This window comes from Amborella trichopoda, chromosome 12, assembly GCF_054954075.1.
Source record: "Amborella trichopoda isolate Santa Cruz 75 chromosome 12, AtrichopodaSantaCruz75HAP2 v2.0, whole genome shotgun sequence".
In the NCBI taxonomy this organism is placed as follows: domain Eukaryota; kingdom Viridiplantae; phylum Streptophyta; class Magnoliopsida; order Amborellales; family Amborellaceae; genus Amborella; species Amborella trichopoda.
In genome coordinates this window covers 30,636,167-30,647,081 of record NC_142347.1, presented here as the reverse complement: position 1 = coordinate 30,647,081, position 10,915 = coordinate 30,636,167, and the positions used below count along the sequence as shown (strand labels likewise).

The 10,915-nt window shown below is 37.1% G+C and overlaps 1 pseudogene; it reads right to left on the bottom strand.

Moving 5' to 3' along the window:
- Positions 1-3,706: 3,706 nt before the first annotated feature.
- LOC148779520 (uncharacterized) lies at positions 3,707-10,705 on the bottom strand (annotated as a pseudogene).
- Positions 10,706-10,915: the final 210 nt, after the last annotated feature.

Genomic DNA, 10,915 nt, shown 5'->3' with positions numbered 1-10,915 from the left:
AAATGAAGATCAAACTTGCAATCGTATCAGGTTCGGGCTTTTCCATTAATAAGCTGGGTTAGAGGTCCAAGACACCTTCCTCTTGTTTCATTTACATTGAAGAACTATTTTCAATACAATTGGAACAGACTTGGTCTGAGTTTTGAAGCTTTACAGAACCGAAGAAAAGAAGCAATGTACAGTTATAAATGCTGTAACTCATTGAAATCTTTATACCTTGCAGAATAGGTCACAAGTACACCTAACTAATTCATCCTCTTCGCAATCAACAAGTTCTTAATCTTGATCTTCTCTGAGGTGATGAATATTGAATCTTTCGGGAAGGCTCTGTGAGTAGTTTTGGCAAAGTCCCCTTCAAGAACGATTTGTTCCTTTCAATTGAAATTACAATCCTTCGACATGGCTTGATTAGTTTGTTCGAAATGATGAGATTGATTTGGATGATGGGGGCATGTCCTACCATCCAAACCTCATCCCTAAGATCAAGATGCAACCATCCAGTATCTATTTTTATCCATTTGAATTCAAATATTTGAATTTTAAACTCAAACGTTGCAATTTAGCCACGGTTAAGTAGAAATCCTCTTCAAAATATCGATTTTCTAAGCTAGATTGCTTCCAAACATGTGGTTTATGGATTGCTTGTAAACATGTAGTTTATGGACCTGATCCTCTGCTAGAAGCATCCGAAGGGCTTCAAGAAAAATCCGTGTAAATGGCAAGTTTTTTAGTTACTAAAAAATTGGTTGCTCTTAGATGGCAGTCTGCAAAAACCTAGCGATTTTCTTCTCAGATGTGAAGCTTTCGAGTTGCAATCCATTGCTAGTGCAGTGGGGCATCCAAAGAGCTTCAAATTGGTTTAAAACCCTTTAGGAAACCCTTCGAGATCGACAGAAATGAGTCATCTCCTTAAACTTGCAGTGGTCACACCAGAATCCATGTTGATCTGTGGGTTGTGGATTTAAATCTCCGAGTCTGTGGGTTTAAAGCCATCCCATGATTAGCCAAAGTTCTAATGTCCTGGAAATCTTCAGTCAATCCTTTTATGTCATATGTTCATGAGGACAACCATGAATCAGTGTGTCGAGACTCGGCCCATTCAACTTGGACTCGACCAAGTTACTCAACCTCAAACTTGTACCAAGGCTAATACCTAGGCAAACTGCTCAACTTAATAAAATGGGCCTATTCGCCCAAGAAATTAATAAAGGAAAATTGTTTCATGTGAGCTGGACCGCATTTCTACATGTGGTCCAGAAAGTGTAAAGCATCCATTTTAAAGATGGATGGAAGTAGGTGTTCCATCAAAAAACAATGGAAACTAACGGTCCAAATGTTTTTTTACAAGAATTATTATTTGTTTTTTGAAAAATATATTTATTTTTTCATATTCACGATCTCCATGTTAGAGATTACATGTTCTTAAAAATTAAGTCTTAAAATTTATCTCAAAAATAAATTTATTAAGAGGCCCGCATTCCACATAGAAACCGGGTCCATCGATAAAAGGGGATATGCACCCCCTTATTCTCTGTCCCTAGTATTGTGTCTCACTCTCTCTGCAACCAGGTAAGCACACTCTCTATGTCCCTCCATCTCTGTCCCTCCTATCTCACTGTCCTTCTCTCCCTCCCTTTCCCTCCATCCCTCACCTTACCTCTCTTCAAAAGGGGTAGAAAATCTGCTCCTTTGTCATGGAGAAATGAAAAGTTAGAAACACAGAGAGTGAAGAGATGTGTGGGGGGAGGGGGGAGAGAGAGATTTGAGAGAGAGAGAGAAAGGTGGGTGTGGGGAGAGAGAGACAGAGGCGGTGGGGAGAGAGAGAAAGAGAGATGCACTATTAGGGTGTGGGGAGAGAGGCAGTAGGTAGGAGCGAGAAAAATAGTGACAGTGTTTGGATCGTAGACTAAGAATTAAGTGTCGAACATGTAACCAAGTACCTAGCCTAAGGTGATTCTAGGTATTGCCATGAACATTCAAATTTCTCCATGAACCGAGGATTCTAAAGTTTTGAATTGGTAACAAAAATGAAAAACCTTTTCCCTGAAAGGATCCTTTAATGATCTCGCAATAGCCGAATTTGGTGGAAGAGTCTTGGAATTTGTAAATCGGCTCCATTTAAGTGGCATGCTGCAAAAACCTGAAATTTTCTACCTCAAACCGCTTAAGAAATGGGACACGGTTTCTATGAGTCTATGTAGAAATGAGTCACATCTTGAAAATCTATTTTTAAGATGGATTTTTTGACTTAATTTTTAAGAATATATAATCTCTAACATGGAGATCATAAATATGAACAAATAAATAATTTTTAAAAATTAAAATAATAATTCTATTAAAAAAACATTTGTTATTTTAGTTTCAATTGTTTTTAGATGGACCACCTATTTCCATCCATCTTCAAGATGCAACTACCTTAGTACTGTATATTGTAGAAATGCGGTCCGGCCAATTTACCTAAGAAATGAGGGTTTATTATGGCACCTTAAAAGCCTCTCTAAAGAGTCAAAATTGAGAGATATGTCACTCTCTAAGCGGCTCTTTCTAAATAGGATCGAGATGAAGTTTGGACGGTATGTGCACCTATTGGATACTTTTTATAAAAAGTATCAAAATATAATTCATAATAAAATAAAATGACCAAACTACATCTCAAAAGTTTTAGAGGCAAAATGGTTATTTAATTTTTTACAAAATAATTTTTTTTTATATATATTTTTATAGGTGCGAGTTATTTAGATGTATAGGCGACACCCAATATTTCAGATCAGTCCAATCTTTACAAAAAAATAAAATTTAAATACTTCAAAATGTTTTGGACCGTCCAATCGAGATATGATGGTTGAGGTCAACCATATTTGAGGCAATCTATAATGTGGAGCTTTAGGGGTATTTTTGGTCATTTTTTTTTTTCTAAAATTATTTTTAGATTTTTGCAATTGCGTGAGGGGAGGGAGAGAGCATAGACGCGCAAAAGTTTAGCTCAATCCAATTTACAAAAAATATAAAAATATTGAAATACTCTGATTTGCTCTTGACAATGTATGAGGGTATTTTGATTGTTATATTTTTCAAATAAATTTTTTATATTTTTTGATGTATGAAAAGCCCAAATTTTTAGATCAATTTGATGTATAAATAAAATAAAAATAATTTAGACACGCCCTCATCTTACCCAAAATATCTTTCTTTTCAGGTTGTGTTGAGCGTCCATTTTGCTAGAACCCTGGATGAGCTATAATTTAAAAATCTCATTCATTTAGCAAACAATTCCATCTCATTAATGAAAACTTTAATGAATGGTCGTAATGACTAATTTCAAATCTCCAAATTTACAAAATTTCACCTTAAACCAAGTATAGTTTCAAAATCCCCATAATTCTAGACTGGTTAACCAAACAGAGTGTTTTTCATTACCAAGTACTCAATTTTTTGCCTTCCTGATGAGTTGATTCTCTTTAATTCTGATTCTAGGTTCCAATTGCCAAACGCCCCTATGTTAAGTGCCAAAATTCATGAAATTCAGAGATTAGGTCCCCAAAACAATCCTCCGATCAAATTTGAGCTCATTCTGAGGTCATTAGAGGGGTCTGCTAAAATTGGTTGCAATTAAAGCCTAATGGCGAGACTGATAAAATAAAGAAAAATTTACGTGTGGACCATATAAGGCAATTATAAAATGAAATCATGTCTGTCTCAAAGTATAACGACACCCCCCAGCTGGCTGTGTTTAAAATATCAGCTATTTCCAAAACCAACATGCCCTCCCTCTCCAAACATCGTGGATCTCTCTTTCTAACCCTTTTTCTTTTTTTGAATATGAGTTAAGAGAGATAAGGGTTTAGTAAGGTGAGACTGAACGTCTTGAGCTGGCCAAAATCGGATGGAAGTGGACCAGAAAGTTTGTTATTGCTCAAGGCTAGGTGCACTAAGGATTGGATCAGGACAATAGGGTCGGAATATGGCTGGTAAATTGATTGTCGGCGAGATTCAACACCCCGAGCCTTGAGAGCTGCCCGATCTCAGCCGAAATTTTGCTAAACAACCGATTTCCGACTAGATAAAGGGTGCGGAAAAAGGGGAGAGAGGTTATGCGGCAGGAATCTCGCTGGAAATGTTTTTCCACTCCACTAAAACCAGTGTAGTGAGGCGATTCAGGGCACAAATTTTAGAGGATAATTTACCTGCCATTAGACCTGGCCTTCCAGCTTTGACAATGATAGGGTCCTCTGATTCGCCTCTCAGGTTTATATCAATGACCCTTCCATCCATTGGATCGCAGCTAACTCCATACTAGTTTTGGCAATAGTTTGAACCAGTCCAGGTGGAGAAGAGCCCGAGATAGGGCTCATTCATGGCGGATTGAAGTTGAGGAGAGCTGTTCTATTTTGGCTGTTTTGCACGGTATAAATGGTGTTCGTATTAGGGGGTAATTTGGAAAAAACAAACCCGCAAGGAAGGATGCTTTCCGTAATTTGGGATAAATGTGATCTCATTTTGTAATTGACCTCTTAATACAGTCTGTACGTAGATTTTTTTAAAACAAAGTTAATTTCGTTTGATGGTATTAAACTAAACATGATTTTAATAATAACTCAATTCATTTCTTTGTCATCCCATAAAATTTGAGCTTAAAATGAGTTCATTAAGAATGGTTTTGATGCGTAGTATTTGGCAGATTTCAGTTAGGTGCATGTAACTGACCTCTTCAATTGGATCCATTATTTGTATCCATATTGCTCGAAATTTACTGTAGATTCTTGAGGGATATATATAGATTGGACATATTATGGGTGTCCAAATTGCATGAAACTTTAAGTGTAGATTCTTGAGGCACATATCTAACTACTTACAAAATTTCAGCTCGAAATGATCTCATTAAGATCTTTTGTCGAACACCAATCGGTGTTCACTCTGCGTCACAATTGAGCTGCTTACTGAGACAAGGAGCCAGATCTCATAAAATCCTCAAATGGTATTCAAATCATACGAAATTTGGTCAGCAAATTTTATAGACATTCCTCCACATGCCCAACAAATTTTGCTAGAAAAAAAATGTCATTAAGGCCTTTATTTGGCTAATTAGATATTGGTTACGGTTAGGTAGCTCATTCTGATATTTGACTAAAGAGTAAGATGGAGAGTTCCTGAGACATTATTCATATTCGCCATATTTCAGCCTTAATGGAGCTATAAAATGGCTGTTTTGATTGTATGCCTCGGTCCGATTATGTTTTGCCTTGGTTTTGTTCTCCTAGTCAGAACCTCGTACTCAATTGAAATTTTGTGCATTTATGTTTGGAGACCTCCCTAAGCTTGTGTATGAAATTTTAGATCATTTGGACACTTGGAAGGTCCTTTTCAAGATTTAGTTGTGGTTGGGCGGTATTTCAACTGCGGCCAGTTTTTTGTTCTCGTAATTAGAGATCTTCAACTTTTCTCATTCCAAGCTTGGATAAAGGAAGTAGGTTGCGTTAAGTAGGCAACGAGCATAAGACGTTGCCACATCTTATCATGTATTCTAAAACTATATTAAATCTATGGCCTTTGATAGGGAAGAATGGAAGAATGGGGAAGACTTAAATTATTGAGATAAGATTTGGATAATAATAATGATAATGATAATTAGAAACCTTAAACTCAAATTTTGTATATTTTCTTTTTGAGACTTTCCTTAACTCTTGCAAAATATTTTCCGACCATTTGGACACTTAGAAGGTCGCTTTCTAGAATTGTGTGCCGTTAGGCTGTATCTTGACATGCTTTAACCTCGACCAATTTTTTGTTCTCATATTAAATGATCTTCAAACACTAAGAAATTTTGTTTCAGGCTCTTCTATGCTCTTTCACCAAGTTTTAGATCAACTGAAGGTCAATAGATCATTTTCTTTCAAGAACTGGCTGGCTGGCCTTTACACGGCCTACCTTGACCACGGGCAACCATGGCTCTTTATGTCTTATACTCGATTTATATATTCATGATGAACCTTTCGGCCGTCCTTCATCGCACTCCAAGGGATAACACCTTAAAACCATTGAATTGACTTCTTGGTCCTTTATCCTAAACGTCTCTTTTGTTTGATTTAGGATATAGTGACTTGAAAACCACTCAACCGTCCCTCCCTCCCTCCCCCAACCGTCCCGGGAAAAAAAAAAATCCACCACAACAACAAAAAAATATAAAAAACATAAAAGAAAAAAAAAAAAGAGTTGCACATGTAGGGAATTCAAACATGTGGCAACAATTAAATTTTGGATGTTATCCGTACTACAAGGCTTTCACGTTATTTATCTTGTGAGCTCTTTGCTTATGAGGACGTATTTGAGATTTAAGGCTATCACTATCCAAATCTTATCTCAATTATATGGGATAAGTTATATGAATTTTATTCTTCCATTATTCTCTATCAATAGTCATACTCTCAGTAAGACTAAAAGTCATCATATATTTTTTCACTCCATATCCTTTTTGGGCTTTCCTTTTGTTTTTTTAGAACCTTCTATTTGAAGCAAATCTCACCTCCTAACCAGTGTTGTATTTTATGTTGCACATAGCCAACCCACCTAAGTCTACTTTGCCTTATCTATTGCCCACTTAAGTTCTCTCGTATGTATTCATTCTAAATTATATCATTTTTTGTCTTTCTACCTATCCATCTCAACATCCTTATTTCAACTATGTTCATCTTATGGATATGTTGTTTTTGACTGTCTAGCATTCTGTCCTATAAAGCATGGGCCATCCTATAGTACTTTCCCTTTACGCTTAATGGTATGCAACGATCACATAGAACTCCAAATGCACGTCTCCCCTTTAACTCTAAGGCTATGTGGATTCCAAATAAGATCATCATATGCCTCTGCAGATGAGAAGCACCTGTCGTAGAGCCTATGAAAGCATTTCTCTCCTTCGGATTTTGATAAAATTCGTCCATGAAGGATGTAATACAACAAAGATCAGCATCAGTCGTCACTAGTAATTTCTATGCATAAGGCCTCCTGGTCTAGATGATCATGGTAGCAAGGAGATCACATTCCACATCATAATTTAGCTCCCTGTCCAATGGTAGGATCCATATTTCCTAGATTTTGATTTGGAACTCAACCTAGCCAATGTATCGGCATGACTATCATATGCAGATGAGAAATGTGTTGCTATTCTTGCTCATAAAAAAGCAGGGAATTAGTTCTGATTTCCTAACTTAGTAAATCCATTTTAGTTGTCTGACTATCAATTGCGAATCGCTGAACACATCCAACTCACATATATGTATTTTATATTCCATTTTGTGCCCTGCATCACACTCATCCTTGTTATTTTAGGGCTTCTCAAGAGATGAGTATATAGGGGGAAAATAATCGCCAATATTTACTCGCTTTGTAAAAATGATCTGGAGATTGGAGATCATTTGCACTCCACTCCAATTATCATTTGGCTCAATAATACATCACTTCCATGCCATTTGCACTAAAAGTGCGGCCAATGACCTTTTCACGGCTTGCCACGTGTAAAATTAGTTGCTTCCCTAGTATTAGTGTCCAAATAGGAGGATTTAGCAAATATACACTGATCTTTTAAGCGGCCTTGACATACCTCATCATGTACAAAAAGGCACAGCTTTCTTCATCAATATTGAGAATAACTGGCATCTTCCTAAAATGATTTGAAACAAACCTTCATATAGTTGTAGATCTGCATTGGAGAGATTTAAGGTCACATAATTTCTGTTTCTTTTCTTCTTTTTTTTTTTCTTGTTTTTTTTTTTTTTGGGGGGGAAAAGGGGGGGTATGGCAGTGCACGTATCCTGGATCCCCCTATTATTAACATGGCCGATCACAATGCCTCAATGTCTAAAAACAAATTGATCGCCCTATTATTAACAAGGTCGATCACAATGCCTTAATGTCTAACAACAAATTGAGAAACTTCCCCAATCTTATATGAAAGGTGCACTTCAGGGGATTCATTTTCAATTTGTGCATTTGAAATTTGTTGAATATAACTCCAAGGTCTTCCAAATAGTTTGACCAGTCTTTTGACTTCACAAACAGGGTATTTGCAACTAGTTTTTTGTAATTATTAAAATTTAGATAAATTTATAAGAAAACTCTTTTTTGTTGGAATTTAAAATTTTCAAAAATTTTAATTGTTTATTGATTTGCTTATTCTACATCATTTTTGCATAGAAAAAATTACATAGGGGCAATATTGGCTGGGGGGTGGTCAATTATAAAATGGGAACATGTTGTTCCCAAATAACGTGTGGCAAACCCCCTCCCCCCCCCCACACCGCGACATATTTTTTCCCAATTTACCCCCTGTCCAGTAAACCAAACACCAGATAGGCGTTTTTGTGCGTTTAAATGAAAAGTTGTCCGGTGTTAGAAATCCCGAGCAACTCTTTGGCTCATTTTAAACGAAAATTGCCCCACTTCGTTTCTATGCCCTATCGGACAGCTATGTTCTTCTCTCTCTTGGCTAAGCCCAACCCCAAGCTTGCACTTTTCTCGCTCGATCTTTGGTCTAGCCGAAGCCCAAGCTTCTCAAATTACAATTGAACCACAATCGAATCATGTATTCCTCATAAATGTTTTTTTGGGGGGAAATTAGATTTGGGGGATTAGATTTTGGGTATAAAATAGCCCCAAAATGTGTGAAATTTATTATTGGAGTCTTTGATTCACTTAGGAATGTTCAAAATTCAATTTGATTGTGATTAAAAATGAGATTTGGGTGATTTAAATCCACAATGAAATTTTTTTTTTATTTATTTATTTATTTATTGGTAAGCTCCCATGGTCACCAAATCTACAAAAAGGATTTTATTTTTTATGTCTTTTTTTTTTTTTTTCTTGATTAAGTTCAAAGAAGATTAATGCTAAATCTACGGAGAGCATTTATATTTGATTTTCATTTTTTCTTCTTTCTTGGTTATGCTCAGATGAGAAAACCCCCAAATGCACAACAAGAGTATTTATTTGGTTATTTAGGTTATGATTTTTTTTTCTTGGTATAATTTTTTTTCTTACCGGTTACATGTTTTTTTTTTTTGCTGGTTTTTTGCTATGTATCATGAAAGGTTTTTGGCTGGTTTTATGCGGTGTTTACCCTGGTTCATTGCTACTTTTTTTTTTTTTTTTTCCTTATTGGTTATTTATTAGAGTAGTGAGAAAGGAAGGCATTTCTTTTCTTCATTGTGGGTCTCTTAACTCTTTTGCACCCATCATTTTCTAACTTCTTGAGAAGTAGAAGGCTGAAAAGATGATCCAGAGGCTCTTGCTCCACCGAATGTCAGAGGCAGTGGAGTACTGATGGGTTCTCTGTAGCTCCTCTTGTTGTGGCCTACCTCACCACAACGTTTACATGCTTAACCCCATGCATAACCCCTGGTGGATTTCTCTTATGTCCGCCTGCGCCACTTCTTTGGCCTTCCTGGATGTTGCTTGGTATTTGGGGGACATACAGTCCTATTAAAAACTCCAGTCAGAGGCACTGAGTCTGGTACAAGATGGAATTCAGTCGCATAGGTGGCCCTTTATGCTTGAACTCTGAAATGTGGCTAGCAAAAGTGGATTGGATGGAGGTGACAGTGATCCATAGCCCCAATTGCATGGGTACACGACAACCCATTGTTCCTCCACACTCTACAAGTACAAGTTCAAGCATCAAAATCTACAACATGGCTATCTCCTCACTGATCTCATATTTTCTGTCTACGACCCATATAACATTATGCCCGAACCTTGACTGTGTAATCCATTCATTAAGAACTTCTTGTGCTTTAGGCACTAGAACACCATCCCACTACTCACCTTCCTACCGACGTTCAGCCCATCTCTTCACTAACTTTATTCTTAAGTTTTCGCACAAAGGGATGAGAGGCATCTCACGCTCCTCTAAAATCCAATTGTTAAATGACTCAGATATGTTGGATGTAAGAAGATCATACGTCTTGCCCTCAAAATAAGCCTTCGCCCAGTATTCTTTACCTTGATTTATTATTCAAATGTAAGCCGCTTCATCTATCTCTTTAATTTTTAACATCTCTTCATCGAACCCTTCATTAGATAATGTGTGTGCGGCTTTCCATCAGTTATTTAGGAGTACTTTGGTCTTCCATTTCCTCTTGAAATTGTCTACAAGACGGCATATGCAATGACTTGGATACAATCCCGGGAAAATAGTTCTAATTGCAATTTGCAAACCCTTCTGACGGTCACAAAGAATTGTCAGATGTGGTAAATTTATTACTTCCTGAAGAAACGACCAATTCAATCTCTCTAAGAACCATATCCAACTTTCAGTGTGCTCATTCTCTACCACTGCAATCGCAACAGGAAACGTGCCACCGTTAGCATCTATGGCTATTGCTACCAATAGGATCCTCATATATGTTCCCTTCAAGAACATCCCATCCCTAACAGTGGCCTAAAACCATGCAGAAATCCATTGAGGACATAAACGAAAGCTAAGAAATAGACACTCAAATCTCCTATCCTTATTGGTTTGTATGACTGATATAGTTCCAGGGTTAGTGACATTTAGTTTCTCAAGATAGAGAGGTAGTTCAGTATATGATTGCACTTTTGAGCCTAGGATCTTTGCCCTTGCACCTTCTTTGCCACACCAAGCTTGCATGTAAAATAATTTGATCCCATGATCCCGCTGAATATCATTTGCAATATCTTTAGGTTTGTGCGTCATCTAGCCTTTTAGTTGAGGTTTAATCCTTTTTGCACACCCATCAGCTTCTTGCCAATGGCTGATGTGCCATGACCATTGGTCCTGCACGTGTTCTCATTTATAAATCCTGCCAACCTGAAGAATTTTGACTGTCCGACTCTAGAGCACCGCACGCGCCAAGTACAATCCAGTACTCCTTTACAGTATGCATGCACTTTTTCTTGATCATTT